This window comes from Phyllobates terribilis, unplaced genomic scaffold (genome assembly GCF_046119375.1).
Source record: "Phyllobates terribilis strain yellow unplaced genomic scaffold, ASM4611937v1 Scaffold_498__1_contigs__length_1317049, whole genome shotgun sequence".
Lineage (NCBI taxonomy): Eukaryota > Metazoa > Chordata > Amphibia > Anura > Dendrobatidae > Phyllobates > Phyllobates terribilis.
Genome location: NW_027363258.1, coordinates 1,124,675 through 1,140,140, shown reverse-complemented (window position 1 = coordinate 1,140,140; position 15,466 = coordinate 1,124,675).

Here is a 15,466-nt window from a genome sequence, read left to right as displayed (position 1 = left end):
CCCCACAGACTGGACACGGGGCGGGCGAGCCCCAGAGTCAGGACACGGGGCGGGCGGGACCCACAGTCAGGACACAGGGCGGACGGGCCCCACAGTCAGGACACAGGGCGGGCCCCACAGTCAGAACACAGGGCGGGCCCCACAGTCAGGACACGGGGCGGGCGAGCCCCACAGTCAGGACACGGGGCGGGCGAGCCCCACAGTCAGGACACGGGGCGGGCGGGCCCCACAGTCAGGACATGGGGCGGGCGGGCGGGCCCCACAGTCAGGACATCGGGCGGGCGGGCCCCACAGTCAGGACATGGGGCGGGCGGGCTCCACAGTCAGGACATGGGGCGGGCGGGCTCCACAGTCAGGACATGGGGCGGGCGGGCTGCACAGTCAGGACATGGGGCGGGCGGGCTCCACAGTCAGGACATGGGGCGGGCGGGCTGCCTCCTATGTACAAGAATATAACTACTATAATACTGCCCCCTATGTACAAGAATATAACTACTATAATACTGCGGGCGGGCGGGCCCCACAGTCAGGACGCCCGCCCCACAGTCAGGACACGGGGCGGGCGGGCCCCACAGTCCAGACCTGGGGCTAGACCCGGGGCAGGCGGCCCATAGTCCAGACACGGGTTGGACGGGCCCCACAGTCCGGACACGGGGCGGGCATGCCCCATAGTCCAGACCTGGGGCTAGACCCGGGGCTGGCGGCCCCACAGTCCAGACCTGAGGCTAGACCCGGGGCGGGCGGTCCCATATTCTAGACACGGGGTGGACGGGCCTCACAGACCTGACATGGGGCAGACATGCCCCACAGTCCAGACCTGGGGCTAGACCCGGGGCAGGCGACCCACAGTCCGGACACGGGGTGGACGGGCCCCACAGTCCGGACACGGGGCGGACGGGCCCCACAGTCCGGACACGGGGCGGACGGGCCCCACAGTCCGGACACGGGGCGGACGGGCCCCACAGTCCGGACACGGGGCGGACGGGCCCCACAGTCCGGACACGGGGCGGACGGGCCCCACAGTCCGGACACGGGGCGGACGGGCCCCACAGTCCGGACACGGGGCGGACGGGCCCCACAGTCCGGACACGGGGCGGACGGGCCCCACAGTCCGGACACGGGGCGGACGGGCCCCACAGTCCGGACACGGGGTGGACGGGCCCCACAGTCCAGGCTCGGGGCGGACGGGCCTCACAGTCCGGACACGGGGCTAGTCCCGGGGCAGGCGGCCCCAAAGTCCGGACACGGGGCGGATGAGCCCCACAGTCTGGACACGGGGCGGGCGAGCCCCACAGTCAGGACACAGGGCGGGCCCCACAGTCAGGACACGGGGCGGGCGGGCCCCACAGTCAGGACACGGGGCGGGCGGGCCCCACAGTCAGGACACGGGGCGGGCGGGCCCCACAGTCAGGACACGGGGCGGGCGGGCCCCACAGTCCGGACACGGGGCGGACGGGCCCCACAGTCCGGACACGGGGCGGACGGGCCCCACAGTCCGGACACGGGGCGGGCGGGCCCCACAGTCCGGACACGGGGCGGGCGGGCCCCACAGTCCGGACACGGGGCGGGCGGGCGGGCCCCACAGTCAGGACACGGGGCGGGCCCCACAGTCAGGACACGGGGCGGGCGGGCGGGCCCCACAGTCAGGACATGGGGCGGGCGGGCTCCACAGTCAGGACATGGGGCGGGCGGGCTGCACAGTCAGGACATGGGGCGGGCGGGGCGGGCGGGCGGGCCCCACAGTCCAGACCTGGGGCTAGACCCGGGGCAGGCGGCCCATAGTCCAGACACGGGTTGGAGGGGCCCCACAGTCCGGACACGGGGCGGGCATGCCCCATAGTCCAGACCTGGGGCTAGACCCGGGGCTGGCGGCCCCACAGTCCAGACCTGAGGCTAGACCCGGGGCAGGCGGTCCCATATTCTAGACACGGGGTGGACGGGCCTCACAGACCTGACATGGGGCGGACATGCCCCACAGTCCAGACCTGGGGCTAGACCCGGGGCAGGCGACCCACAGTCCGGACACGGGGTGGACGGGCCCCACAGTCCGGACACGGGGTGGACGGGCCCCACAGTCCGGACACGGGGTGGACGGGCCCCACAGTCCGGACACGGGGTGGACGGGCCCCACAGTGCGGACACGGGGTGGACGGGCCCCACAGTCCGGACACGGGGTGGACGGGCCCCACAGTCCGGACACGGGGTGGACGGGCCCCACAGTCCGGACACGGGGCGGACGGGCCCCACAGTCCGGACACGGGGCGGACGGGCCCCACAGTCCGGACACGGGGCGGACGGGCCCCACAGTCCGGACACGGGGCGGACGGGCCCCACAGTCCGGACACGGGGCGGACGGGCCCCACAGTCCGGACACGGGGCGGACGGGCCCCACAGTCCGGACACGGGGCGGACGGGCCCCACAGTCCGGACACGGGGCGGACGGGCCCCACAGTCCGGACACGGGGCGGACGGGCCCCACAGTCCGGACACGGGGCGGGCGGGCTCCACAGTCAGGACACGGGGCGGGCGGGCCCCACCGTCAGGACACAGGGCTAATCCCGGGGCAGGTGGCCCCACAGTCAGGACATGGGGCGGGCGGGCTCCACAGTCAGGACATGGGGCGGGCGGGCCCCAGTACACAGGGCGGGCGGGCCCCTCAGTCCAGACCTGGGGCTAGACCCGGGGCAGGCGGCCCCACAGTCCAGACCTGAGGCTAGACCCGGGGCAGGCGGTCCCATATTCTAGACACGGGGTGGACGGGCCTCACAGACCTGACATGGGGCGGACATGCCCCACAGTCCAGACCTGGGGCTAGACCCGGGGCAGGCGACCCACAGTCCGGACACGGGGCGGACGGGCCCCACAGTCCGGACACGGGGCGGACGGGCCCCACAGTCCGGACACGGGGCGGACGGGCCCCACAGTCCGGACACGGGGCGGACGGGCCCCACAGTCCGGACACGGGGCGGACGGGCCCCACAGTCCGGACACGGGGCGGACGGGCCCCACAGTCCGGACACGGGGCGGACGGGCCCCACAGTCCGGACACGGGGCGGACGGGCCCCACAGTCCGGACACGGGGCGGACGGGCCCCACAGTCCGGACACGGGGCGGACGGGCCCCACAGTCCGGACACGGGGCGGACGGGCCCCACAGTCCGGACACGGGGCGGACGGGCCCCACAGTCCGGACACGGGGCGGACGGGCCCCACAGTCAGGACACGGGGCGGACGGGCCCCACAGTCAGGACACGGGGCGGGCGGGACCCACAGTCAGGACACGGGGCGGGCGGGCCCGGGCCCGGCGGGCCCCACAGTCAGGACATGGGGCGGGCGGGCCCCACAGTCAGGACATGGGGCGGGCGGGCTCCACAGTCAGGACATGGGGCGGGCGGGCTCCACAGTCAGGACATGGGGCGGGCGGGCTGCACAGTCAGGACATGGGGCGGGCGGGCCCCGGGGCGGGCGGGCCCCACAGTCAGGACACGGGGCGGGCGGGCCCCACAGTCCAGACCTGGGGCTAGACCCGGGGCAGGCGGCCCATAGTCCAGACACGGGTTGGACGGGCCCCACAGTCCGGACACGGGGCGGGCATGCCCCATAGTCCAGACCTGAGGCTTGACCCGGGGCAGGCGGCCCCATATTCTAGACACGGGGTGGACGGCCCTCACAGACCTGACATGGGGCGGACATGCCCCACAGTCCAGACCTGGGGCTAGACCCGGGGCAGGCGACCCACAGTCCGGACACGGGGTGGATGGGCCCCACAGTCCGGACACGGGGTGGACGGGCCCCACAGTCCGGACACGGGGTGGACGGGCCCCACAGTCCGGACACGGGGTGGACGGGCCCCACAGTCCGGACACGGGGTGGACGGGCCTCACAGTCCGTACACGGGGCGGACGGGCCCCACAGTGCGGACACGGGGCGGACGGGCCCCACAGTGCGGACACGGGGCGGACGGGCCCCACAGTGCGGACACGGGGCGGACGGGCCCCACAGTGCGGACACGGGGCAGACGGGCCCCACAGTGCGGACACGGGGCGGACGGGCCCCACAGTGCGGACACGGGGCGGACGGGCCCCACAGTGCGGACACGGGGCGGACGGGCCCCACAGTGCGGACACGGGGCGGACGGGCCCCACAGTCCGGACACGGGGCGGACGGGCCCCACAGTCCGGACACGGGGCGGACGGGCCCCACAGTCCGGACACGGGGCGGACGGGCCCCACAGTCCGGACACGGGGCGGACGGGCCCCACAGTCCGGACACGGGGCGGACGGGCCCCACAGTCCGGACACGGGGCGGACGGGCCCCACAGTCCGGACACGGGGCGGACGGGCCCCACAGTCCGGACACGGGGCGGACGGGCCCCACAGTCCGGACACGGGGCGGACGGGCCCCACAGTCCGGACACGGGGCGAACGGGCCCCACAGTCCAGGCTCGGGGCGGACGGGCCTCACAGTCCGGACACGGGGCTAGTCCTGGGGCAGGCGGCCTCAAAGTCCGGACACGGGGCGGATGAGCCCCACAGTCTGGACACGGGGCGGGCGAGCCCCACAGTCAGGATACAGGGCGGGCCCCACAGTCAGGACACGGGGCGGGCGGGACCCACAGTCAGGACACGGGGCGGGCGGGACCCACAGTCAGGACACGGGGCGGGCGGGACCCACAGTCAGGACACGGGGCGGGCGGGACCCACAGTCCGGACACGGGGCGGACGGGCCCCACAGTCCGGACACGGGGCGGACGGGCCCCACAGTCCGGACACGGGGCGGACGGGCCCCACAGTCCGGAGACGGGGCGGACGGGCCCCACAGTCCGGACACGGGGCGGACGGGCCCCACAGTCCGGACACGGGGCGGACGGGCCCCACAGTCCGGACACGGGGCGGACGGGCCCCACAGTCCGGACACGGGGCGGACGGGCCCCACAGTCCGGACACGGGGCTAGTCCCGGGGCAGGCGGCCCCAAAGTCAGGACACGGGGCGGATGAGCCCCACAGTCTGGACACGGGGCGGGCGAGCCCCACAGTCAGGACATGGGGCAGGCGGGACCCACAGTCAGGACACGGGGCGGGCGCAGGACAGGGCTAGACCCGGGGCAGGCGGCCCATAGTCCAGACACGGGTTGGACGGGCCCCACAGTCCGGACACGGGGCGGGCATGCCCCATAGTCCAGACCTGGGGCTAGACCCGGGGCTGGCGGCCCCACAGTCCAGACCTGAGGCTTGACCCGGGGCAGGCGGTCCCATATTCTAGACACGGGGTGGACGGGCCTCACAGACCTGACATGGGGCGGACATGCCCCACAGTCCAGACCTGGGGCTAGACCCGGGGCAGGCGACCCACAGTCCGGACACGGGGTGGACGGGCCCCACAGTCCGGACACGGGGTGGACGGGCCCCACAGTCCGGACACGGGGTGGACGGGCCCCACAGTCCGGACACGGGGTGGACGGGCCCCACAGTCCGGACACGGGGTGGACGGGCCCCACAGTCCAGACACGGGGTGGACGGGCCCCACAGTGCGGACACGGGATGGACGGGCCCCACAGTGCGGACACGGGGCGGACTGGCCCCACAGTGCGGACACGGGGCGGACGGGCCCCACAGTCCGGACACGGGGCGGACGGGCCCCACAGTCCGGACACGGGGCGGACGGGCCCCACAGTCCGGACACGGGGCGGACGGGCCCCACAGTCCGGACACGGGGCGGACGGGCCCCACAGTCCGGACACGGGGCGGACGGGCCCCACAGTCCGGACACGGGGCGGACGGGCCCCACAGTCCGGACACGGGGCGGACGGGCCCCACAGTCCGGACACGGGGCGGACGGGCCCCACAGTCCGGACACGGGGCGGACGGGCCCCACAGCCCGGACACGGGGCGGACGGGCCCCACAGCCCGGACACGGGGCGGACGGGCCCCACAGTCCGGACACGGGGCGGACGGGCCCCACAGTCCAGGCTCGGGGCGGACGGGCCTCACAGTCCGGACACGGGGCTAGTCCTGGGGCAGGCGGCCCCAAAGTCCGGACACGGGGCGGATGAGCCCCACAGTCTGGACACGGGGCGGGCGAGCCCCACAGTCAGGACACAGGGCGGGCCCCACAGTCAGGACACGGGGCGGGCGGGACCCACAGTCAGGACACGGGGCGGGCGGGACCCACAGTCAGGACACGGGGCGGGCGGGACCCACAGTCAGGACACGGGGCGGGCGGGACCCACAGTCAGGACACGGGGCGGGCGGGACCCACAGTCCGGACACGGGGCGGGCGGGACCCACAGTCCGGACACGGGGCGGGCGGGCCCCACAGTCCGGACACGGGGCGGGCGGGCCCCACAGTCCGGACACGGGGCGGACGGGCCCCACAGTCCGGACACGGGGCGGACGGGCCCCACAGTCCGGACACGGGGCGGACGGGCCCCACAGTCCGGACACGGGGCGGACGGGCCCCACAGTCCGGACACGGGGCGGACGGGCCCCACAGTCCGGACACGGGGCGGACGGGCCCCACAGTCCGGACACGGGGCGGACGGGCCCCACAGTCCGGACACGGGGCGGACGGGCCCCACAGTCCGGACACGGGGCGGACGGGCCCCACAGTCCGGACACGGGGCGGACGGGCCCCACAGTCCAGGCTCGGGGCGGACGGGCCTCACAGTCCGGACACGGGGCTAGTCCCGGGGCATGCGGCCCCAAAGTCTGGACACGTGGTCGGATGAGCCCCACAGTCTGGACACGGGGCGGGCGAGCCCCACAGTCTGGACACGGGGCGGGCGGGACCCACAGTCAGGACACAGGGCGGGCCCCACAGTCAGGACATTGGGCGGGCGGGCTTCACAGTCAGGATACAGGGCGGGCAGGCCCCACAGTCCGGAGACAGGGCTAATCCCGGGGCAGGTGGCCCCACAGTCCAGACCTGGGGCTAGACTCGAAGCAGGCGGCCCACAGTCCAGACACGGGGTGGACGGGCCCCACAGTCCAGATACGGGGCGGGCATGCCCCATAGTCAAGACTTGGGGCTAAACCCGGGGCTGGCGGCCCCACAGTCCAGACCTGAGGCTAGACCCGGGGCAGGCGGCCCCACATTCTAGACATGGGGTGGACAGGCCCCACAGTCCGGATACGGGGCGGGCATGACCCATAGTCAAGACCTGGGGCTAGACCCGGGGCAGGCGGCCCCACAGTCCAGACCTGAGGCTAGACCCGGGGCAGGCGGCCCCACATTCTAGACACAGGGTGGACGGGCCCCACAGTCCTGACACGGGGCGGACATGCCCCACAGTCCAGACCTGGGGCTAGACCCGGGGTAGGCTGCCCCAAAGTCCGGACACAGGGTGTACGAGCCCAACAGTCCGGACACGGGGCGGCCACAGTCCAGACATAGGGTGGGCGGGCTCCACAGTCCAGGCTCGGGGCTAAACCCGGGGAAGCCGGCCCCACATTTCAGACCCGGGGCGGGGGGCCACACAGTCCAGGCTCGGGGCGGATGGGCCCCACAGTCCAGGCTCGGGGCGGATGGGCCCCACAGTATTGGCTCGGAGTGAACGGGCCCCACAATCCACGCTCTGGCCCCACAGTCCACGCTCGAGGCAGACGGGCCCCACAGTCCACGCTTGGAGCGGACGGACCCCACAGTCCAGACTCTGGACGGACGGGCCCCACAGTCCAGGCTCGGGGCGGGCGGGCCCATCGTTACGACACGGGGCGGGCGGGCCCCACAGTCCGTACGCGGGGCTAGTCCCGGGGCAGGCGGCCCCACAGTCCGGACACGGGGCGGATGGGCCCCACAGTTCTGACACGGGGCGGGCATACCCCACAGTCCTGACCTGGGGCTAGAGCCGGGGCAGGCGGCCCCACAGTCCGGACACGGGGTGGACGGGCCCCACAGTCTGGACACGGGGTGGCCATAGTACGGACATAGGGCGGGCGGGCCCCACAGTCAGGACACGGGGCGGGCGGGCCCCACAGTCCAGACACTGAGCTAATCCCGGGGCAGGCGGCTTCACAGTCCAGACCTGGGGCTAAACCCAGGGCAGACGGCCCACAGTCCGGACACGGGGTGGACGGGCCCCACAGTCAGGACACGGGGTGGGCGGGGGTGGGCGGGCCCGGGCGGGCCCGCCCATAGTTAGGACACGGTGCTAGTCCTGGGGCAGGCGGCCCAACAGTCCAGACCTGCGGCTAGACCCGGGGCTGGCGGCCGCAAAGTCCGGACACGGGTCGGACGGGCCCCACAGTCCTGACACGGAGCGGGCATGCCCCACAGTCCAGAGTTGGGGCTAGACCCAGGGCAGGCAGCCCCACAGTCCGGACATGGGGTGGACGGGCCCCACAGTACGGACACGAGGCGGCCACAGTCCGGACATAGGGCGGGCGGTCACCACAGTCCAGGCTCGGAGCTAGACCCGGGGGCAACCGGCCCCACAGTCCAGGCTCGGGGCGGACGGGCCCCACAGTCAGGACACAGTGTGGGCGGGCCCATAGTTAGGACACGGGGCGGGACCCACAGTCCGGGGACAGGGCTTGTCCCGGGGCAGGCGGCCCCACAGTCCGGACACGGGGCGGACGGGCCCCACAGTCCTGACACGGGGTGGGCATGCCCCACAGTCCAGACCTGGGGCTAGACCCGGGGCAGGCAGCCCCACAGTCCAGACACGGGGCGGCCACAGTACGGACATAGGGCGGGCGGGCCCCACAGTCTAGGCTCGGGGCTAGACCCGGGGGCAGCCGGCCCCACAGTCCAGACCCTGGGCGGACGGGGGGCCCCACAGTCCAGGCTCGGGGCGGACAGGCCCCACAGTCCACGCTCGGGCCCCACAGTCCAATCTCGGGGTGGACGGGCCCCACAGTCCAGGCTCGGGGCGGATGGTCCCCACAGTCCAGGCTCGGGGCGGACGGGCCCCCCTTTCCTGCTCGGGTCGGGCGTGCCCCACAGTCCAGGCTCGGGGCGCGCGTGCCCCACAGTCCGGACACGGGGCTAGTCCCGGGACTGGTGGCCCCACAGTCCAGACCTGGGGCTAGACCCGGGGCAGGCGGCCCCAAAGTTCGGACTCGGGGCGGATGGGCCCCACAGTCTGGAGTTGGGGCGGGCGAGCCCCAAAGTCAGGACACGGGGCGGGCGGGCTCCACAGTCAGGACACTGGGCGGGCAGGCCCAACAGTCTGGATACGGGGTGGGCGGGCCTCACAGTCAGGACATGGGGCGGGCGGGCCCATAGTTAGGACAAGGGGCGGACGGGCCCCACAGTCTTGAGACGGGGTGGGCATGCCCCACAGTCCAGACCTGGGGCTAGACCCGGGGCAGGCGACCTCACAGTCCGGACATGGGGCGGCCACAGTACGGACAGAGGGCGGACGGGCCCCACAGTCCAGGCTCGGGGCGGACAGGCCCCACCGGCCAGGCTCGGGGCGGACGGGCCCCACAGTCCACGTTCTGGCCCCACAGTCCACGCTCGGGGGCGGATGGGCCCCACAGTTCACGCTCGAGGCGGTCGGGCCCCACAGTCCACGCTCGGGCCCCACAGTCCAGGCCCGGGGCAGACGGGCCCCAAACTCCAGGCTCGGGGCGGACGGGCCCCACAGTCCAGGCTCGGGGCGGACGGGCCCCACAGTCCAGGCTCGGGGCGGACGGGCCCCACAGTGCAGGCTCTGGGCGGACGGGCCCCACAGTCCAGGCTCTGGGCGGACGGGCCCCACAGTCCAGGCTCTGGGCGGACGGGCCCCACAGTCCAGGCTCTGGGCGGACGGGCCCCACAGTCCAGGCTCTGGGCGGACGGGCCCCACAGTCCAGACACGGGGATAGTCCCGGGGCAGGCGGCCCCACAGTCCAGACCTGGGGTTAGACCCAGGGCAGGCGGCCCCAAAGTCCGGACACAGGGCGGACGGGCCCCACAGTCCAGACCCATGGCGGGCGGCCCAACAGTCCAGACCCAGGGCGGGCGGCCCAACAGTCCAGACCCAGGGCGGGCGGCCCAACAGTCCAGACCCAGGGCGGGCGGCCCAACAGTCCAGACCCAGGGCGGGCGGCCCAACAGTCCAGACCCAGGGCGGGCGGCCCAACAGTCCAGACCCGAGGCGAGCGGCCCACCAGTCCAGAACCAAGGTGGGCGGCCCAACAGTCCAGATCTGAGTCGGGCGGCCCAACAGTCCAGACCCGAGTCGGGCGGCCCAACAGTCCAGACATGGGGCCAGACCCGAGGAGGGTGGCCAATTGGTGCAACATGTGCAGTTTCACAGGGACCCAAGATGTAAAGGGGCCACCACCACCTCCTAATCAGGTCAATTGTGCATTATGATGAGCTATGCCAATATACTGATAGAGGGGAACTGTCCAGACCCGAGGCGGGCGGCCCAACTGTCCAGACCCGAAGTGGGAGGTCCAACAGTCCAGACTCAAGGCGGGAAGTCCCACAGTCCAGACACGAAGCCAGGCCCGAGGTGGGCGGCCCAACAGTCCAGACACGGGGCCATGCCCGAGGCGGCCCGCCCAATAGTTCAGACACGGGGCTAGATATACTGTTCTGATAGAGGGGCCCTCTTCTGGCTGTGTCCGCCCCTGACGTACAGATATACAGCAATATGCAGCAGGAGAGACAAGATCCAGGGAGATATCCGATCGCCAGAACTGGGGTCAGGAAGGAATTTTTTTCCCCCCTAGGGGGTTTTCTTCGCCTTCCTCTGGATCTTTGGTTCCAGTGGCTCTCATCAGGTCTGCACTATCCGCAGCAAGTTCTGTAGTCTCTATCGGGCCTGACCTGAGAGTCATTGTGAACTTTAATTTATTAAAGGGCCAGTAATATTTTTATTACAATGTGGCTTATTGCTATTCCAATAAAAAAATTAATAATAATATATTGTGTTGTGTGTTTTATTTGTGTGGACTTCACCCTACAGAAACAATGATGAGAGTGAATGCTGACGCTCAATATTCCAGAACTAGAACCAGACTTGGCTCATCCGGCATATAATAAAGTGTCTGTCTCATCTGCTGTATACATGATGGCAGCTGCTGCAGGACCAGGGAGTATAGAGGGTGCTACATACAGGAGCATCTCACAAAATTAGAATATCATCAAAAAGTTAATTTCAGTTCTTCAATATAAAAAGTCAAAGTCATATATTATATAGAGTCATTACAAACAGAGTGATCTATTTCAAGTGTTTATTTCTGTTAATGTTGATGGTTATGGCTTACAGCCAATGAAAACACAACAGTCATTATCTCAGTAAACTTAAATAATTAACAAAAAACACCTGCAAAGGCTTCCTAAGCATTTAAAAAGTCCATTAGTCTGTTTCAGTAGGCTCCGCAATCATGGGGAAGACTGTTGACTTGACAGATGTCCAGAAGGCAGTCATTGACACTCCACAAGGTCCCAGACTTCCAATTTTAATTTGTTTCATTTCATTTGTTTAGCTGCTGGAGGTCTAGTGTGAAGTCTCCACAATCAGTGATGGTTTGGGGGCCATGTCATCTTCTGGTGTAGGTCCACTGTGTTTTATCAAGACCAAAGTCAGCGCAGCCGCCTACCAGGACATTTTACAGCACTTCATGCTTCCCTCTGCAGACAAACTTTTGGAGATGGAAATGTCATTCTCCAGCAGGACTTGGCCCCTGTTCATATTGCCAAAAGTACCAATACCTGGTTTACACACAACAGTATCACTGTGCTTGATTGGCAGCAAACTCGCCTGACCTTAACCCCATAGAGAATCTATTATAGAGAATCTTTGGGGTATTGTCAAGAGGAAGATGAGAGACCCCAGACACAACAATGCAGACGAGCTGAAGGCTGCCATCAAAGCCACCTGGGCTTCCATAACACCTCAGCAGTGCCACAGGCTGATCACCTCCATGCCACACCGCATTGATGCAGTAATTGATGCAAAAGGAGCCCATACCAGGTATTGAGTGCATTTACTGACCATACATTTCAATAGGCCAATATTTCGGATTTTAAAATAATTTTTCAAGCTGTTATAAAGTATTCTAATTTACTGAGATAATGACTGTTGTGTTTTCATTGGCTGTAAGCTATAATCATCAACATTAACAGAAATAAACACGTGAAATAGATCCCTCTGTGTGTAATGACTCTATATAATATAGGAGTTTTACTTTTTGTATTGAGGAACTGAAATAAAGTAACTTTTTGATGATCTTGTAGTTTTGTGAGATGCACCTGTACATAGAGCAGGTCACATATAACTCCAGCCCAAGTGACATCACCAGTGTTTTGGGGGTCGGTCTCTGTGATGGGGGCACTTATATTGTATTGGTCCTATAAAACACACGACCTGAAAGACTGATGGAAAATGGCTAAATAGGTGTCACAGGGTGCAATAAGTAGCCATGGGCCCCAAGACAAAACTAGGGCCTCACTCAGAAATGAACACAATAGCCCATTTACCAAGGCTGGCTATAGGTAGGAAAGCCGATACTTGGAGGGATTTGTGGCAAATTTTCCACCTATTTATTAGAACGAAGAAAATAGTGTTACAGGGTCAGGATAGGGTTAAAAATCTTGTGAGTTTATTTGTAGTAAAAAATATATAAAAACATCACCATAGGTCACGATCCTAACCAGAATAATGTTTAACCGCAAATGCGTTTCCGACTTGCATCTATAGTTATTGCAATAGGATAGGACAGATACACAATTCCAGTTAAAGGGAATCTGTCAGAAGGTTTTGCTACGTAATCCGAGATCAGCATGATGTAGGGGCAGAGAGCCTGATTCCAGCGATGTATCACTTACTAGACTGCTTGGTGCAGTTTTGATAGAATCCCTGCTTTCTCTGTTGTAAATGAAGCAGTGCTCAGAATGTTAAGCCCTGTGTAACCCCGCCCACGCTGGCAGATTCCTGTGTACAAACTGCAAATCAGTGGTGAGGGCGGGGTTACACAGATGAGCCTGACTGGCCTGTACCTGAGACCTAGTCAGGCAGTGATCATCTCCTGTTGATAAAACATGGATTGTATTGAAACTACAACACACAGCCTAATAAGTGACACATCCCTGGAATCAGGATATCTTGCTCTACATCATGCTGCTCTCAGATTAAGTAGCAAAAATCTGCTGACAGATTCCCTTTAATAAAGTACATGTCCTGTTTTGTATCTCCCAGAGCAATGTCATCAGTGTCGCTCACCACCAATGCAGATGTGAGTGGTGCCGGACAACCTCTTTATGTCAAATAATTACCTGCAGAGCTGGCATCCATCTGAGGAGATGTAACATATCTGTCTGACACGTGGGTGGAGATGAATTGGTTGATATATCCCACTCTTAGTCCACTTGGCTAAAAAGATGATTTACATCCAGGGAAGAGGGACAGAGGGGCAGGAACACAAGAAAAGCAACGCCGTATTCAGAACAGGGGCATTTACACCAGGTAAAAAATTACATCGTTATGGAAAGTGACAGGTTCTCTTTAAAGGGAATTCAGAAGACTGAGAACACCTACAACACCTGAAATGGATGACCCACATCTCTGGTTTACTCTATTATGACCGGCTATTAATGGAAAATGTATGGAAATGGGACCAGTCGTGTGCAGGGTCCTCACATACAAAGGTTGAAAAAAAGATGATGGGGCTGGTATCTACTATAGACAAGTTGTGGGGCTGCACATCAACTAATCCATAAACCTCCTGCAATCCGCAGCAAACCAAAGACAAGTGCGAAGCATCATGCTCCGTGTGCATTACCTAATTCCCTATTAGTTATTAATTTGTGGGGATCATTTGGGACATTAATTTGACTGCTGGTTCTATTAGCTCAATAGATCCACAGGAATCCTTGATTAGTTTAGGAATGGGCATCCACTATGGTTACTGGACACATGAAGTCCCCCACAACCACGATACCCATACACAATAGATACAAGGTAGAAAGTCTTGCCCTGTTGAACACTACACCTGACTTGAGGCCACCACATCTTGGTTGTCCAATGTTCTTGCTTCTCTAGGACTCTTCTCAGATATTCATTATACCAGCTCCCCAGAATACCAAAGCTAGGGTGGGTGACCGCGAGCCCTGGTGGATGTCATAACTGCGGCCACCCAGGGGCAATACTCCATAACAACAATACCCTGAGGTGGTGTAGGATGTAAGGACCTATTCACACTACATTCAGCGCTGCATTCAGGTCTTTACACAAGGCTTACAACTGAATCCCTGAAATTCAGGATTGTGCTGTCTGAAATGAGACATCTGAAAGCAGAGCAAATGGAGCCTAAAGATTCATACTTTAGGCTCGGTTTGCCTTTGTTCAAATCAAAGGAAAAAATCCCCATCTCTACATGTCTGACAGCCATTCTATTCCAGCGTCAGTTGAATTCCAACCACAGTCCACCTCATTCTACTTAATGTGCTTCTGATTAGGTGATCACCTGAACCAAATCTTATGTAACGAGGGAAAGTATAAAAAACACTGCTGTGGTCTTCACAATCCTCTTGCAATAGGACAAGCTGGATGGCAAAACAAGTGCTAGGAATAGCCCAAAAGTAATTTGAATGAAAAACTAACTTTTAACCATGCCAAAGGAGTTGAAAAGAAGTCTTGAGTGAGGAAAAGAAGGGCTCAATTCTGGCTTCTCTAGCAGAGGGATACAGTGAGCGTCATGTTGCCTCCATCCTTAAAATTTCAAAGACGGCAGTCCATTACAACAAGGTCAAGCAGCAGACATTGGGGACAACAAAGCTACAGACCGGCAGAGGGCGAAAGCGACTCTCCACTGACCGGGATGACCGTCATCTTATTCCAATGTCACTCAGCAACCGCAGGATGACATCAAGTGACCTACAGAAGGAATGGCAAATGGCAGCTGAGGTGAAGTGCACGGCAAGAACAGTTCATAACTGGCTCCTAGAGACCTCAAGTCATGTAAAGCTAGAAAAAAGCCTTTCATCAATGAGAAGCAAAGGAGAGCCAGGCTGAAGTTTGCCAAAGACCATAAGGATTGGACCATAGAGGACTGGAGTAAGGTAATCTTCTCTGATGAGTCTAATTTTCAGCTTTGCCCAACACCTGGTCGTCTAATGGTTAGACGGAGACCTGGAGAGGCATACAAGCCACAGTGTCTGCACCCACTGTGAAATTTGGTGGAGGATCGGTGATGATCTGGGGATGCTTCAGCAAGGCTGGAATTGGGCAGGTTAATCTTTACGAAGGACGTATGAATCAAGCCGCATACAAGGTTATTCTTGAAAAACCACTTGCTTCCTTCTGCTCAGGCAATGTTCCCCAACTCTGAGGACTGGTTTTTCCAGCAGGACAATGCCCCATGCCACACAGCTAGGTCAATCAATGTGTGGATGAAGGAGCACCACATCAAGACCCTGTCATGGCCAGCCCAATCTCCAGACCTGAACCCCATTGAAAACCTCTGGAATGTAATCAAGAGGAAGATGGATAGTCACAAGCCATCAAACAAAGAAGAACTGCTTACATTTTT